Here is a 13,536-nt window from a genome sequence, read left to right as displayed (position 1 = left end):
GGTCAACAGGCGTTGAACCCTCTTAAGCTTCCTAGGCCACGAAGACTGGCAGAACAGAGGCCCTCGCTATGCATGTAGCGAATCGGAATAGAAATTGAGGGGCTAGTTGAAATAGGACAGAAATAATAGTTGGCAATCAGGAAAACCTCCGAAAGCAAAGGGGAGGATGTGGTAGGTCATTGAAAGAGATAAAGAATTTGGAAAGAAACAAAGTGGAGAAAAAATGCCCGCGAGATGGGATCCGAACCCACGTCCTCCAGAATCCGATCATACCGGGAATAAAATTTAATTCACAACCTCATCTCCATGCAACCTACTGGAAATAATGTGTCTAGGGGCGACTTGGAATCCTGGCCATATTCACCGGGAATACAGAATTAGGCATTGTCTTGCATATACCTTATGCAAAGACTATGACCCCTCCCTCTTCTCCTTATTTTGTTTTCATTCCTTAGCTTCCAGCATAATACTCGCCCGCATCCCTGCAACCTTTGCTTTTGGAATTCCATTTTATTTTTTTCTTCTTTATTTTCTCGGGTTTGTCTTGTGATCCGTACGTCATCCTAACTTTATCTTTTCGTTTTTGAGTTTCAGGACAGGCCTGTTCCAGAAAAGTTGCCGTGGGTGACACGTGTCCTTTCAGTTGTCAGGTAATTGCTTTTTTCTTTTCTGTGTGAGTTTGTGTGGTTTCCAACCCTGTTTTTTTTCCTCTTTTTTTCCTTGACCTAGTTATTTCCCCCTTCTCTACTTTCTCTTTTGACCTGAGCCTCGAAGATAGTTTATGATAAGGACCGCACTCTCACTGCCTGGTCTGCTTCGGGCAGTTCTGAAGCCCTTCTGAGGTGGGCCAACAAACACCCACTCCTCCTTTCTCTCCTAGCATTCCCCGAATATGAACCCCCAGCTGGCTTCCCTGCGACCTACTTCGCGGCTCAAACTATACGACCTTCTTTTCCCCTCAATATCTTCACCGACATACTCCCAAACCAGTCCGCTTTCTCAGTTTCACTTCCTTCTTTCAGTCTCTCCTCTCACCACCAGGGGGACCTACCCCTATATAAAGCGTGCCAGCCAGGCGAGAGATCGCCCTGACGAAAGCAAGTCTCTTTGCTGAAACGTGGGAAACAATCGTGCTTTTACCTTGTGCAAAGGTTTCCTGTCTTATATATATATAAATATATAATATATAAATATATGTATATATATATATATATATATATATATATATATATATATATATATATATATATATATATATATATATATATATATATATACAGAAAGATAGGTCGGCAGCCTACAATGCCAAAGGAGGCATAGGGGTGTGGTTAGGCTGTTTTCTTTTTCAATACAGTTAATTAGGTAAAAATTTTTTTACATATAGAGAAGAAAGAAAGAAAAACACGCGCCCAGAGTGGGGACCGAACCCACGCCTTTCGATTACATGTCGAATGCCTTACTAATTCGGCTATTTGGGCGACTGTGGTCTCCTTCACTTTCTGGGCTAATTATATTTACTGGAAGTGTATCTGACTCTTGAGGGTGGTAGCCAGCGCCACTCTGACTCCACGGGGAGAAGGGGACCTTCTTTTCAACCACCGGGGCGTGACTCGAACGTTTACAGCCTGTCATGAGCGGTTTACTGGCGGGAAGCCCTCTTATGCTACCTAGGCATCAAGGCTGCCAGAACCGAGACCCTCGCTAGGCTTTCGTAGAATAATATAGTAAGGAAATGAGGGGCTCGTTGAGGAAATACAGAAAGATAGGTCGGCAGTCTACAATGCCAAAGGAGGCATAGGGGTGTGGTTAGGCTCTTTTCTTTTTCACTACAGTTAATAAGGTAAACATTTTTTTACATATAGAGAAGAAAGAAAGAAAGAAAAACACGCACCCAGAGTGGGACCGAACCCACGCCTTTCGATTACATGTGAATGCCTTACCAATTCGGCTATCTGGGCGACTGTGGTCTCCTTCACTTTCTGGGCTAATTATATTTACTAGAAGTGTATCTGACTCTTGAGGGTGGTAGCTAGCGCCACTCTGACTCCACGGGGAGAAGGGGACCTTCTTTTCAGCCCCCGGGGCGTGACTCGAACGTCTACAGCCTGTCATGAGCGGTTTACTGGCGGGAAGCCCTCTTAGGCTACCTAGGCATCAAGGCTGCCAGAACCGAGACCCTCGGTAGGCTTTCGCAGAATAATATAGTAAGGAAATGAGGGGCTCGTTGAGGAAATACAGAAAGACAGGTCGGCAGTCTACAATGCCAAAGGAGGCATAGGAGTGGTTAGGCTCTTTTCTTTTTCACTACAGTTAATTAGGTAAACATTTTTTTACATATAGAGAAGAAAGAAAGAAAGAAAAACACGCGCCCAGTGTGGGGACTGAGCCCACGCCTTTCGATTACATGTCCAATGCCTTACCAATTCGGCTATCTGGGCGACTGTGGTCACCTTCACTTTCTGGGCTAATTATATTTACTAGAAGTGTATCTGACTCTTGAGGGTGGTAGCCAGCGCCACTGGGACTCCACGGGGAGACGGGGACATTCTTTTCAACCCCCGGAGCGTGACTCAAACGTCTACAGCCTGTCATCAGCGGTTTACTGGCGGGAAGCCCTCCTATGCTACCTAGGCATCAAGGCTGCCAGAACCGAGACCCTCGCTAGGCTTTCGCAGAATATATTGTAAGGAAATAAGAGGCTCGTTGAGGAAATACAGAAAGATAGGTCGGCAGTCTACAATGCCAAAGGAGGCATAGGGGTGTGGTTAGGCTCTTTTCTTTTTCACTACAGTTAATTAAGTAAACATTTTTTTACATATAGAAAAGAAAGAAAGAAAAACACGCGCCCAGAGTGGGGACCGAACCCACGCCTTTCGATTACATGTCGAATGCCTTAGGAATTCGGCTATCTGGGCGAATGTGGTCTCCTTCACTTTCTGGGCTACTTATATTTACTAGAAGTGTATCTGACCCTTGAGGGTGGTAGCCAGCGCCACTCTGACTCCACGGGGAGAAGGGGACCTTCTTTTCAACCCCCGGGGCGTGACTCGAACGTCTACACCCTGTCATGAGCGGTTTACTGGCGGGAAGCCCTCTTATGCTACCTAGGCATCAAGGCTGCCAGAACCGAGACCCTCGCTGGGCTTTCGCAGAATAATATATTAAGGAAATGAGGGGCTCGTTGAGGAAATACAGAAAGATAGGTCGACAGTCTACAATGCCAAAGGAGGCGTAGGGGTGTGGTTAGCCTCTTTTCTTTTTCACAACATTAATTAAGTAAACATTTTTTTTTACATATAGAGAAGAAAGAAAGAAAAACGGGCCCAGAGTGGGGACCGAACCCACGCCTTTCGATTACATTTCGAATGCCTTACCAATTCGGCTATCTGGGCGACTGTGGTCTCCTTCACTTTTTGGGCTAATTATATTTACTAGAACTGTATCTGACTCTTGAGGGTGGTAGCCAGCGCCACTCTGACTCCACGGGGAGAAGGGGACCTTCTTTTCAACCCCCGGGGCGTGACTCGAACGTCTACAGCCTGTCATGAGCTGTTTACTGGTGGGAAGCCCTCTTATGCTACCTAGGCATCAAGGCTGCCAGAACCGAGACCCTCGCTAAGCTTTCCCAGAATAATATAGTAAGGAAATGAGGGTCTCGTTGAGGAAATACAGAAAGATAGGTCGGCAGTCTACAATGCCAAAGGAGGCATAGGGGTGTGGTTAGGCTCTTTTCTTTTTCACTACAGTTAATTAGGTAAACTTTTTTTACATATAGAGAAGAAAGAAAGAAAGAAAAACACGCGCCCAGAGTGGGGACCGAGCCCACGCCTTTCGATTACATGTCGAATGCCTTACCAATTCGGCTATCTGGGCGACTGTGGTTTCCTTCACTTTCTGGGCTAATTATATTTACTAGAAGTGTATCTGACTCTTGAGGGTGGTAGCCAGCGCCACTCTGACTCCACGGGGAGAAGGGGACCTTCATTTCAACCCCCGGGGCGTGACTGGAACGTCTACAGCCTGTCATCAGCGGTTTACTGGCGTGAAGCCCTCTTATGCTACCTAGGCATCAAGGCTGCCAGAACCGAGACCCTCGCTAGGCTTTCGCAGAATATATAGTAAGGAAATGAGAGGCTCGTTGAGGAAATACAGAAAGATAGGTCGGCAGTCTACAATGCCAAAGGAGGCATAGGGGTGTGGTTAGGCTCTTTTCTTTTTCACTACAGTAATTAAGTAAACATTTTTTTTACATATAGAGAAGAAAGAAAGAAAGAAAAACACGCGCCCAGAGTGGGGACCGAACCCACGCCTTTCGATTACATGTCGAATGCCTTACCAATTCGGCTATCTGGGCGACTGTGGTCTCCTTCACTTTCTGGGCTAATTATACTTACTAGAAGTGTATCTGACTCTTGAGGGTGGTAGCCAGCGCCACTCTGACTCCACGGGGAGAAGGGACCTTCTTTTCAACCCCCGGGGCGTCACAGGAACGTCTACAGCCTGTCATGAGCGGTTTACTGGCGTGAAGCCCTCTTATGCTACCTAGGCATCAAGGCTGCCAGAACCGAGACCCTCGCTAGGCTTTCGCAGAATAATGTTGTAAGGAAATGAAGGGCTCGTTGAGGAAATACAGAAAGATAGGTCGGCAGTGTACAATGCCAAAGGAGGCATAGGGGTGTGGTTAGGCTCTTTTCTTTTTCACTACTGTTAATTAAGCAAACATTTTTTTTACATATAGAGAAAAAAGAAAAAAAGAAAAACACGCGCCCAGAGTGGGGACCGAACCCACGCCTTTCGATTACATGTCGAATGCCTTACCAATTCGGCTATCTGGGCAACTGTGGTCTCCTTCACTTTCTGGGCTAATTATATTTACTAGAAATGTATCTGACTCTTGAGGGTGGTGGCTAGCGCCACTCTGACTCCACGGGGAGAAGGGGACCTTCTTTTCAACCCCCGGGGCGTGATTCGAACGTCTACAGCCTGTCATGAGCGGCTTACTGGCGGGAAGCCCTCTTAGGCTACCTAGGCATCAAGGCTGCCAGAACTGAGACCCTCGCTATGCTTTCGCAGAATAATATAGTAAGGAAATGAGGGGCTCGTTGAGGAAATACAGAAAGATAGGTCGGCAGTCTACAATGCCAAAGGAGGCATAGGGGTGTGGTTAGGCTCTTTTCTTTTTCACTACAGTAATTAGGTAAACATTTTTTTTACATATAGAGAAGAAAGAAAGAAAAACACGAGCCCAGAGTGGGGACCGAACCCACGCCTTTCGATTACATGTCGAATGCCTTACCAATTCGGCTATCTGGGCGACTGTGGTCTCCTTCACTTTCTGGGCTAAATGTATTTACTAGAAGTGTATCTGACTCTTGAGGGTGGTAGCCAGCGCCACTCTGACTCCACGGGGAGAAGGGGACCTTCTTTTCAACCCCCGGGGCGTGGCTCGAACGTGTACAGCCTGTCATGAGGGGTTTACTGGCGGGAAGCCCTCTTATGCTACTTAGGCATCAAGGCTGCCAGAACCGGAACCCTCGCTAGGCTTTCGCAGAATAATATAGTAAGAAAATGAGGCGCTCGTTGAGGAAATACAGAAAGATAGGTCGGCAGTCTACAATGCCAAAGTAGGCATAGGGGTGTGGTTAGGCTCTTTTCTTTTTCACAACAGTTAATTAAGTAAACATTTTTTACATATAGAGAAGAAAGAAAGAAAAGCACGCGCCCAGAGTAGGGACCGAACCCACGCCTTTCGAACCCACTCTGGGCGCGTGGGTTCTTCAACGAGCCCCTCATTTCCTTACTATATTATTCTGCGAAAGCCTAGCGAGGGTCTGGGTTCTCGCAGCCTTGATGCCTAGGTAGCATAAGAGGGCTTCCCGCCAGTAAACCGCTCATGACAGGCTGTAGACGTTCGAGTCACGCCCCGGGGGTTGAAATGAAGGTCCCCTTCTCCCCGTGGAGTCAGAGTGGCGCTGGCTACCACCCTCAAGAGTCAGATACACTTCTAGTAAATATAATTTGCCCATAGAGTGAAGGAGACCACAGTCGCCCAGATAGCCGAATTGGTAAGGCATTCGACATGTAATCGAAAGGCGTGGGTTCGGTCCCCACTCTGGGCGCGTGGTTTTGTTTCTTTCTTTCTTCTCTATATGTAAAAAAATGTTTACTTAATTAACTGTAGTGAAAAAGAAAAGAGCCTACCCACACCCCTCTGCCTTCTTTGGCACTGTAGACTGCCGACCTATCTTTCTGTATTTCCTCAACGAGCCCCTCATTTCCTTACTATATTATTCTGAGAAAGCCTAGCGAGGGTCTCGGTTCTGGCAGCCTTGATGCCTAGGTAGCATAACAGGGCTTCCCGCCAATAAACCGCTCATGACAGGCTGTATACGTTCGAGTCACGCCCCGGGGGTTGAAAAGAAGGTCCCCTTCTCCCCGTGGAGTCAGAGTGGCGCTGGCTACCACCCTCAAGAATCAGATACACTTCTAGTAAATATAATTAGCCCAGAAAGTGAAGGAGACCACAGTCGCCCAGATAGCCGAATTGGTAATTGGTAAGGCATTCGACATGTAATCGAAAGTCGTGGGTTCGGTCCCCACTCTGGGCGCGTTTTTTTTCTTTCTTCTCTATATGTAAAAAAAAATGTTTACATAATTAACTGTTGTGAAAAAGAAAAGAGCCTAACCACACCCCTATGCCTCCTTTGGCATTGTAGACTGCCGACCTATCTTTCTGTATTTCCTCAACGAGCCCCTCATTTCCTTACTATATTATTCTGCGAAAGCCTAGCGAGGGTCTCGGTTCTGGCAGCCTTGACGCCTAGGTAGCATAAGAGGGCTTCCCGCCAGTAAACTGCTCATGACAGGCTGTAGACGTTCGAGTCACTCCCCGGGGTTGAAAAGAAGGTCCCCTTCGCCCCGTGGAGTCAGAGTGGCGCTGGCTACCACCCTCAAGAGTCAGATACACTTCTAGTAAATATAATTAGCCCAGAAAGTGAAGGAGACCACAGTCGCCCAGATAGCCGAATTGGTAAGGCATTCGTCATGTAATCGAAAGGCGTGGGTTCGGTCCCCACTCTGGGCGCGTGTTTTTCTTTCTTTCTTTCTTCTCTATATGTAAAAAAATGTTTACTTAATTAACTGTAGTGAAAAAGAAAAGAGCCTAACCAAACCCCTATGCCTCCTTTGGCATTGTAGACTGCCGACCTATCTTTCTGTATTTCCTCAACGAGCGCCTCATTTACTTACTATATTATTCTGCGAAAGCCTAGCGAGGGTCTCGGTTCACGCAGCCTTGTTGCCTAGGTAGCATAAGAGGCCTTCCCGCCAGTAAACCACTCATAACAGGCTGTAGACGTTCGAGTCACGACCCGGGGGTTGAAAAGAAGGTACCCTTCTCCCCGTGGAGTCAGAGTGGCGCTTGCTACCACCCCCAAGAGTCAGATACACTTCTAGTAAATATAATTAGCCCAGATACACTTCTACTAAATATAATTAGCCCAGAAAGTGAAGGAGACCACAGTCGCCCAGATAGCCGAATTGGTAAGGTATTCGACATGTAATCGAAAGGCGTGGGTTCGGTCCCCACTCTGGGCGCGTGTTTTTCTTTTTTGCTTTGTTCTCTATATGTAAAAAATGTTTACTTAATTAACTGTAGTGAAAAAGAAAAGAGCCTACCCACACCCCTCTGCCTTCTTTGGCACTGTAGACTGCCGACCTAGCTTTCTGTATTTCCTCAACGAGCCCCTCATTTTCATACTATATTATTCTGCGAAAGCCTAGCCAGGGTCTCGGTTCTGGCAGCCTTGATGCCTAGGTAGCGTAAGAGGGCTTCCCGCCAGTAAACCACTCATGACAGGCTGTAGACGTTCGAGTCACGCCCCGGGGGTTGAAAAGGAGGTCCCATTTTCCCCGTGGAGTCAGAGTGGCGCTGGCTACCACCCTCAAGAGTCAGATACACTTCTAGTAAATATAATTAGCCCAGAAAGTGAAGGAGACCACAGTTGCCCAGATAGCCGAATTGGTAAGGCATTCGACATGTAATCGAAAGGCGTGGGTTCGGTCCCCACTCTGGGCGCGTGTTTTTCTTTCTTTCTTTCTTCTCTATATGTAAAAAAAATGTTTACTTAATTAACTGTAGTGAAAAAGAAAAGAGCCTAACCACACCCCTATGCCTCCTTTGGCATTGTAGACTGCCGACCTTTCTTTCTGTATTTCCTCAACGAACCTCTCATTTCCTTACAATATATTCTGCGAAAGCCTAGCGAGGGTCTCGGTTCTGGCAGCCTTGATGCCTAGGTAGCATAAGAGGGCTTCCCGCCAGTAAACCGCTCATGACAGGCTGTAGACGTTCGAGTCACGCCCCGGGGGTTGAAATGAAGGTCCCCTTCTCCCCGTGGAGTCAGAGTGGCGCTGGCTACCACCCTCAAGAGTCAGATACACTTTTAGTAAATATAATTAGCCCATAAAGTGAAGGAGACCACAGTCGCCCAGATAGCCGTATTGGTAAGGCATTCGACATGTAATCGAAAGGCGTGGGTTCGGTCCCCACTCTGGGCGCGTGTTTTTGTTTCTTTCTTTCTTCTCTATATGTAAAAAAAATGTTTACTTAATTAACTGTAGTGAAAAAGAAAAGAGCCTTCCCACACCCCTCTGCCTCCTTTGGCACTGTAGACTGCCGACCTACCTTTTTGTATTCCCTCAACGAGCCCCTCATTTCCTTACTATATTATTCTGCGAAAGCCTAGCGAGGGTCTCGGTTCTGGCAGCCTTGATGCCTAGGTAGCATAACAGGGCTTCCCGCCAATAAACCGCTCATGACAGGCTGTAGACGTTCGAGTCACGCCCCGGGGGTTGAAAAGAAGGTCCCCTTCTCCCCGTGGAGTCAGAGTGGCGCTGGCTACCACCCTCAAGAGTCAGATACACTTCTAGTAAATATAATTAGCCCAGAAAGTGAAGGAGACCACAGTCGCCCAGATAGCCGAATTGGTAATTGGTAAGGCATTCGACATGTAATCGAAAGGCGTGGGTTCGGTCCCCACTCTGGGCGCGTGTTTTTTTTCTTTCTTCTCTATATGTAAAAAAAATGTTTACATAATTAACTGTTGTGAAAAAGAAAAGAGCCTAACCAAACCCCTATGCCTCCTTTGGCATTGTAGACTGCCGACCTATCTTTCTGTATTCCCTCAACGAGCGCCTCATTTCCTTACTACATTATTCTGCGAAAGCCTAGGGAGGGTCTCGGTTCTCTCAGCCTTGATGCCTAGGTAGCATAGGAGGCCTTCCCGCCAGTAAACCGCTGATGACAGGCTGTAGACGTTCGAGTCACGCCCCGGGGGTTGAAAAGAAGGTCCCCTTCTCCCCGTGGAATCAGAATGGCACTGGCTACCACCCTCAAGAGTCATACACACTTCAAGTAAATATAATTAGCCCATAAAGTGAAGGAGACCACAGTCGCCCAGATAGCCGAATTGGTAAGGCATTCGACATGTAATCGAAAGGCGTGGGTTCGGTCCCCACTCTGGGCGCGTGTTTTTTAAGTGCGAATGCACTTCTTAAGCGACCCTCAATCACTCGTCCACCGTCCGTCCGCAGCCTAGCAACGGAGCTAGCTGGCGTGCCTAGCAACGGCGCCGGATTTCCGACGCGTGAGGGCGCTCGCGTAGCGCCTCCTCTCCCCCCTCGCCTACTCTCCAGTTCGCAACACCCGCTCTCGGCGCGCCAGCCAGGCCACTAAACTATATAAAATCACAGCATCCGGCGCCCGGTTTCGATCCGAGGACGTTGCGGCCGCAGCGCGACGCTCTACCGACTAAGCCACGGAAGCCACGCTGATTTTAGAGTTAGGAACGCTCCTTATATCTTTAACGCATTCAAACTACGTCGTCAGCGGCGTTATAGCGGCTTGATAACATCGTGGTGTACACTTGATACTACAAACCCGATGGAAGAGAAGGCGGCGAGGCGGTGGGCTGCGGGTGCCGAGCGCAAGCGCCGCAAGCGGGCCGACAACCGTGCATTCGCACTTTCACATTCTCCCCCTCGGGGAAATGCGGGGGAATTTTCTTTCTTTCTTTCTTCTCTATATGTAAAAAAATGTTTACTTAATTAACTGTAGTGAAAAAGAAAAGAGCCTAACCACACCCCTATGCCTCCTTTGGCATCGTAGACTGCCGAACTATCTTTCTGTATTTCCTCAACGAGCCCCTCATATCCTTACTATATTATTCTGCGAAAGCCTAGCGAGGGTCTCGGTTCTGGCAGCCTTGATGCCTAGCTAGCATAAGAGGGCTTCCCGCCAGTAAACCGCTCATAACAGGCTGTTGACGTTCGAGTCACGACCCGGGGGTTGAAAAGAAGGTACCCTTCTCCCCGTGGAGTCAGAGTGGCGCTGGCTACCACCCCCAAGAGTCAGATACACTTGTAGTAAATATAATTAGCCCAGATACACTTCTACTAAATATAATTAGCCCAGAAAGTGAAGGAGACCACAGTCGCCCAGATAGCCGAATTGGTAAGGTATTCGACATGTAATCGAAAGGCGTGGGTTTGGTCCCCACTCTGGGCGCGTGTTTTTCTTTTTTGCTTTGTTCTCTATACGTAAAAAAATGTTTACTTAATTAACTATAGTGAAAAAGATAAGAGCCTAACCACACCCCTATGCCTCCTTTGGCATTGTAGACGGCCGACCTAGCTTTCTGTATTTCCTCAACGAGCCCCTCATTTTCATACTATATTATTCTGCGAAAGCCTAGCCAGGGTCTCGGTTCTGGCAGCCTTGATGCCTAGGTAGCATAAGAGGGCTTCCCGCCAGTAAACCGCTCATGACAGGCTGTAGACGTTCGAGTCACGCCCCGGGGGTTGAAAAGGAGGTCCCCTTCTCCCCGTGGAGTCAGAGTGGCTCTGGCTACCACCCTCAAGAGTCAGATACACTTCTAGTAAATATACTTACCCCAGAAAGTGAAGGAGACCACAGTCGCCCAGATAGCCGAATTGGTAAGGCATTCGACATGTAATCGAAAGGCGTGGGTTCGGTCCCCACTCTGGGCGCGTGTTTTTCTTTCTTTCTTTCTTCTCTATATGTAAAAAAAATGTTTACTTAATTAACTGTAGTGAAAAAGAAAAGAGCCTAACCACACCCCTATGCCTCCTTTGGCATTGTAGACTGCCGACATATCTTTCTGTATTTCCTCAACGAGCCCCTCATTTCCTTACTATATTATTCTGCGAAATCCTAGCGAGGGTCTCGGTTCTGGCAGCCTTGATGCCTAGGTAGCGTAAGAGGGCTTCCCGCCAGTAAACCGCTCATGACAGGCTGTAGACGTTCGAGTCACGCCCCGGGGGTTGAAAAGGAGGTCCCATTTTCCCCGTGGAGTCAGAGTGGCGCTGGCTACCACCCTCAAGAGTCAGATACACTTCAAGTAAATATAATTAGCCCAGAAAGTGAAGGAGACCACAGTCGCCCAGATAGCCGAATTGGTAAGGCATTCGACATGTAATCGAAAGGCGTGGGTTCGGTCCCCACTCTGGGCGCGTGTTTTTCTTTCTTTCTTTCTTCTCTATATGTAAAAAAAATGTTTACCTAATTAACTGTAGTGAAAAAGAAAAGAGCCTAACCACACCCCTATGCCTCCTTTGGCATTGTAGACTGCCGACCTTTCTTTCTGTATTTCCTCAACGAACCTCTCATTTCCTTACTATATATTCTGCGAAAGCCTAGCGAGGGTCTCGGTTCTGGCAGCCTTGATGCCTAGGTAGCGTAAGAGGGCTTCCCGCCAGTAAACCGCTCATGACAGGCTGTAGACGTTCGAGTCACGCCCCGGGGGTTGAAAAGGAGGTCCCATTTTCCCCGTGGAGTCAGAGTGGCGCTGGCTACCACCCTCAAGAGTCAGATACACTTCAAGTAAATATAATTAGCCCAGAAAGTGAAGGAGACCACAGTCGCCCAGATACCCGAATTGGTAAGGCATTCGACATGTAATCGAAAGGCGTGGGTTCGGTCCCCACTCTGGGCACGTGTTTTTCTTTCTTTCTTTCTTCTCTATATGTAAAAAAAATGTTTACCTAATTAACTGTAGTGAAAAAGAAAAGAGCCTAACCACACCCCTATGCCTCCTTTGGCATTGTAGACTGCCGACCTTTCTTTCTGTATTTCCTCAACGAACCTCTCATTTCCTTACTATATATTCTGCGAAAGCCTAGCGAGGGTCTCGGTTCTGGCAGCCTTGATGCCTATGTAGCATAAGAGGGCTTCACGCCAGTAAACTGCTGATGACAGGCTGTAGACGTTCCAGTCAGGCCCCGGGGGTTGAAAAGAAGGTCCCCTTCTCCCCGTGGAGTCAGAGTGGCGCTGGCTACCACCCTCAAGAGTCAGATACACTTCTAGTAAATATAATTAGCCCAGAAAGTGAAGGAGACCACAGTCGCCCAGATAGCCGATTTGGTAAGGCATTCGACATGTAATCGAAAGGCGTAGGTTTGGTCCCCACTCTGGGCGCGTGTTTTTCTTTCTTTCTTTCTTCTCTATATGTAAAAAAAAATGTTTACTTAATTAACTGTAGTGAAAAAGAAAAGAGGCTAACCACACCCCTATGCCTCCTTTGGCATTGTAGACTGCCGACCTATCTTTCTGTATTTCTTCAACGAGCCCCTCATTTCCTTACTATATATATATATATATAGATATATATATATATATACAGAAAGAAATTCCGGCAGTCTACAACGCCAAAGAAGGCATAGGGGAATGGTTGGACGTTTTTACCGTTAGTGACGTTACATTATTATTTTTTTTATTAATTACGTGAGAAAGAACGAAAAAGACGCGCTCAGAGTGGGGACCGAACCCACAGTGGTAGAGAAGGTCCAAGTCCTTTATCCCTGCCCATAAAGTACAGGGAGCGCTTGTACACTTTTTGACTGGTGGGGGCCCAGCGGTGCCTGACCCCGCCCTAATGTGATCTAAGGATCTCCCGCACAGACTTCCACCTCTGCTTGTAGTCAAGCTCCAAGCGTTTACTCCCACGCCCAAGGCGTAGAGAGGCTCGCGATGCTTCCACCCTTTAAAGAAACGGGTGGGTTCGGTCCCCACTCTGGGCGCGTGTTTTCTTTCTTTTTCACGTAGTAATAAAAAATAATAATATTAATAATGTAACGTCACTAACGGTAAAAAAGTCCAACCATTCCCCTATGCCTTCTTTGGCGTTGTAGACTGCCAGCATTTCTTTCTGTGTTTCCTAACAAGCCCCTCATTTCCAACCCCTATATATATATATATATATATATATATATATATATATATATGTATATATATATAGAAGAAAAAAAATTGAACAAGGTAGAATTGTTGCCTAGTAGAACGAAGACTAGTCTCTGTTCAAACGTTGGCAACAAATGTGGTTTCTACCTTGGTCGAAGTTTTCTTTTCTTGTGTTCTCTACCATCTTCAAAATTTTACTGCTGCCAGGATTTTATATATATATCTAGATATATTTACACAGCCGCACACGCCCATATATATATATATATATATATATA

The 13,536-nt window shown here is 47.1% G+C and overlaps 5 non-coding genes across 5 annotated transcripts; all 5 read left to right on the top strand.

Moving 5' to 3' along the window:
• Positions 1–6,047: 6,047 nt before the first annotated feature.
• Positions 6,048–6,119, top strand: Trnat-ugu (transfer RNA threonine (anticodon UGU)). Its single transcript has one exon. It is a non-coding gene; the product is annotated as a tRNA-Thr (tRNA).
• Positions 6,120–8,005: 1,886 nt separating this feature from the next.
• On the top strand, positions 8,006–8,077 carry Trnat-ugu (transfer RNA threonine (anticodon UGU)). The gene has a single exon. It is a non-coding gene; the product is annotated as a tRNA-Thr (tRNA).
• Positions 8,078–9,455: 1,378 nt separating this feature from the next.
• Trnat-ugu (transfer RNA threonine (anticodon UGU)) lies at positions 9,456–9,527 on the top strand. Its single transcript has one exon. It is a non-coding gene; the product is annotated as a tRNA-Thr (tRNA).
• Positions 9,528–10,977: 1,450 nt separating this feature from the next.
• Positions 10,978–11,049, top strand: Trnat-ugu (transfer RNA threonine (anticodon UGU)). Its single transcript has one exon. It is a non-coding gene; the product is annotated as a tRNA-Thr (tRNA).
• A 411-nt stretch (positions 11,050–11,460) lies between these two features.
• On the top strand, positions 11,461–11,532 carry Trnat-ugu (transfer RNA threonine (anticodon UGU)). The gene has a single exon. It is a non-coding gene; the product is annotated as a tRNA-Thr (tRNA).
• Positions 11,533–13,536: the final 2,004 nt, after the last annotated feature.

This window comes from Haemaphysalis longicornis, unplaced genomic scaffold, assembly GCF_048455015.1.
Source record: "Haemaphysalis longicornis isolate Haplotype H1 unplaced genomic scaffold, Haemaphysalis longicornis Haplotype H1 scaffold_12, whole genome shotgun sequence".
In the NCBI taxonomy this organism is placed as follows: Eukaryota; Metazoa; Arthropoda; class Arachnida; order Ixodida; family Ixodidae; genus Haemaphysalis; species Haemaphysalis longicornis.
The sequence above is the reverse complement of the archived record's forward strand: the minus strand, read 5'-3'. Positions and strand labels throughout refer to the sequence as shown.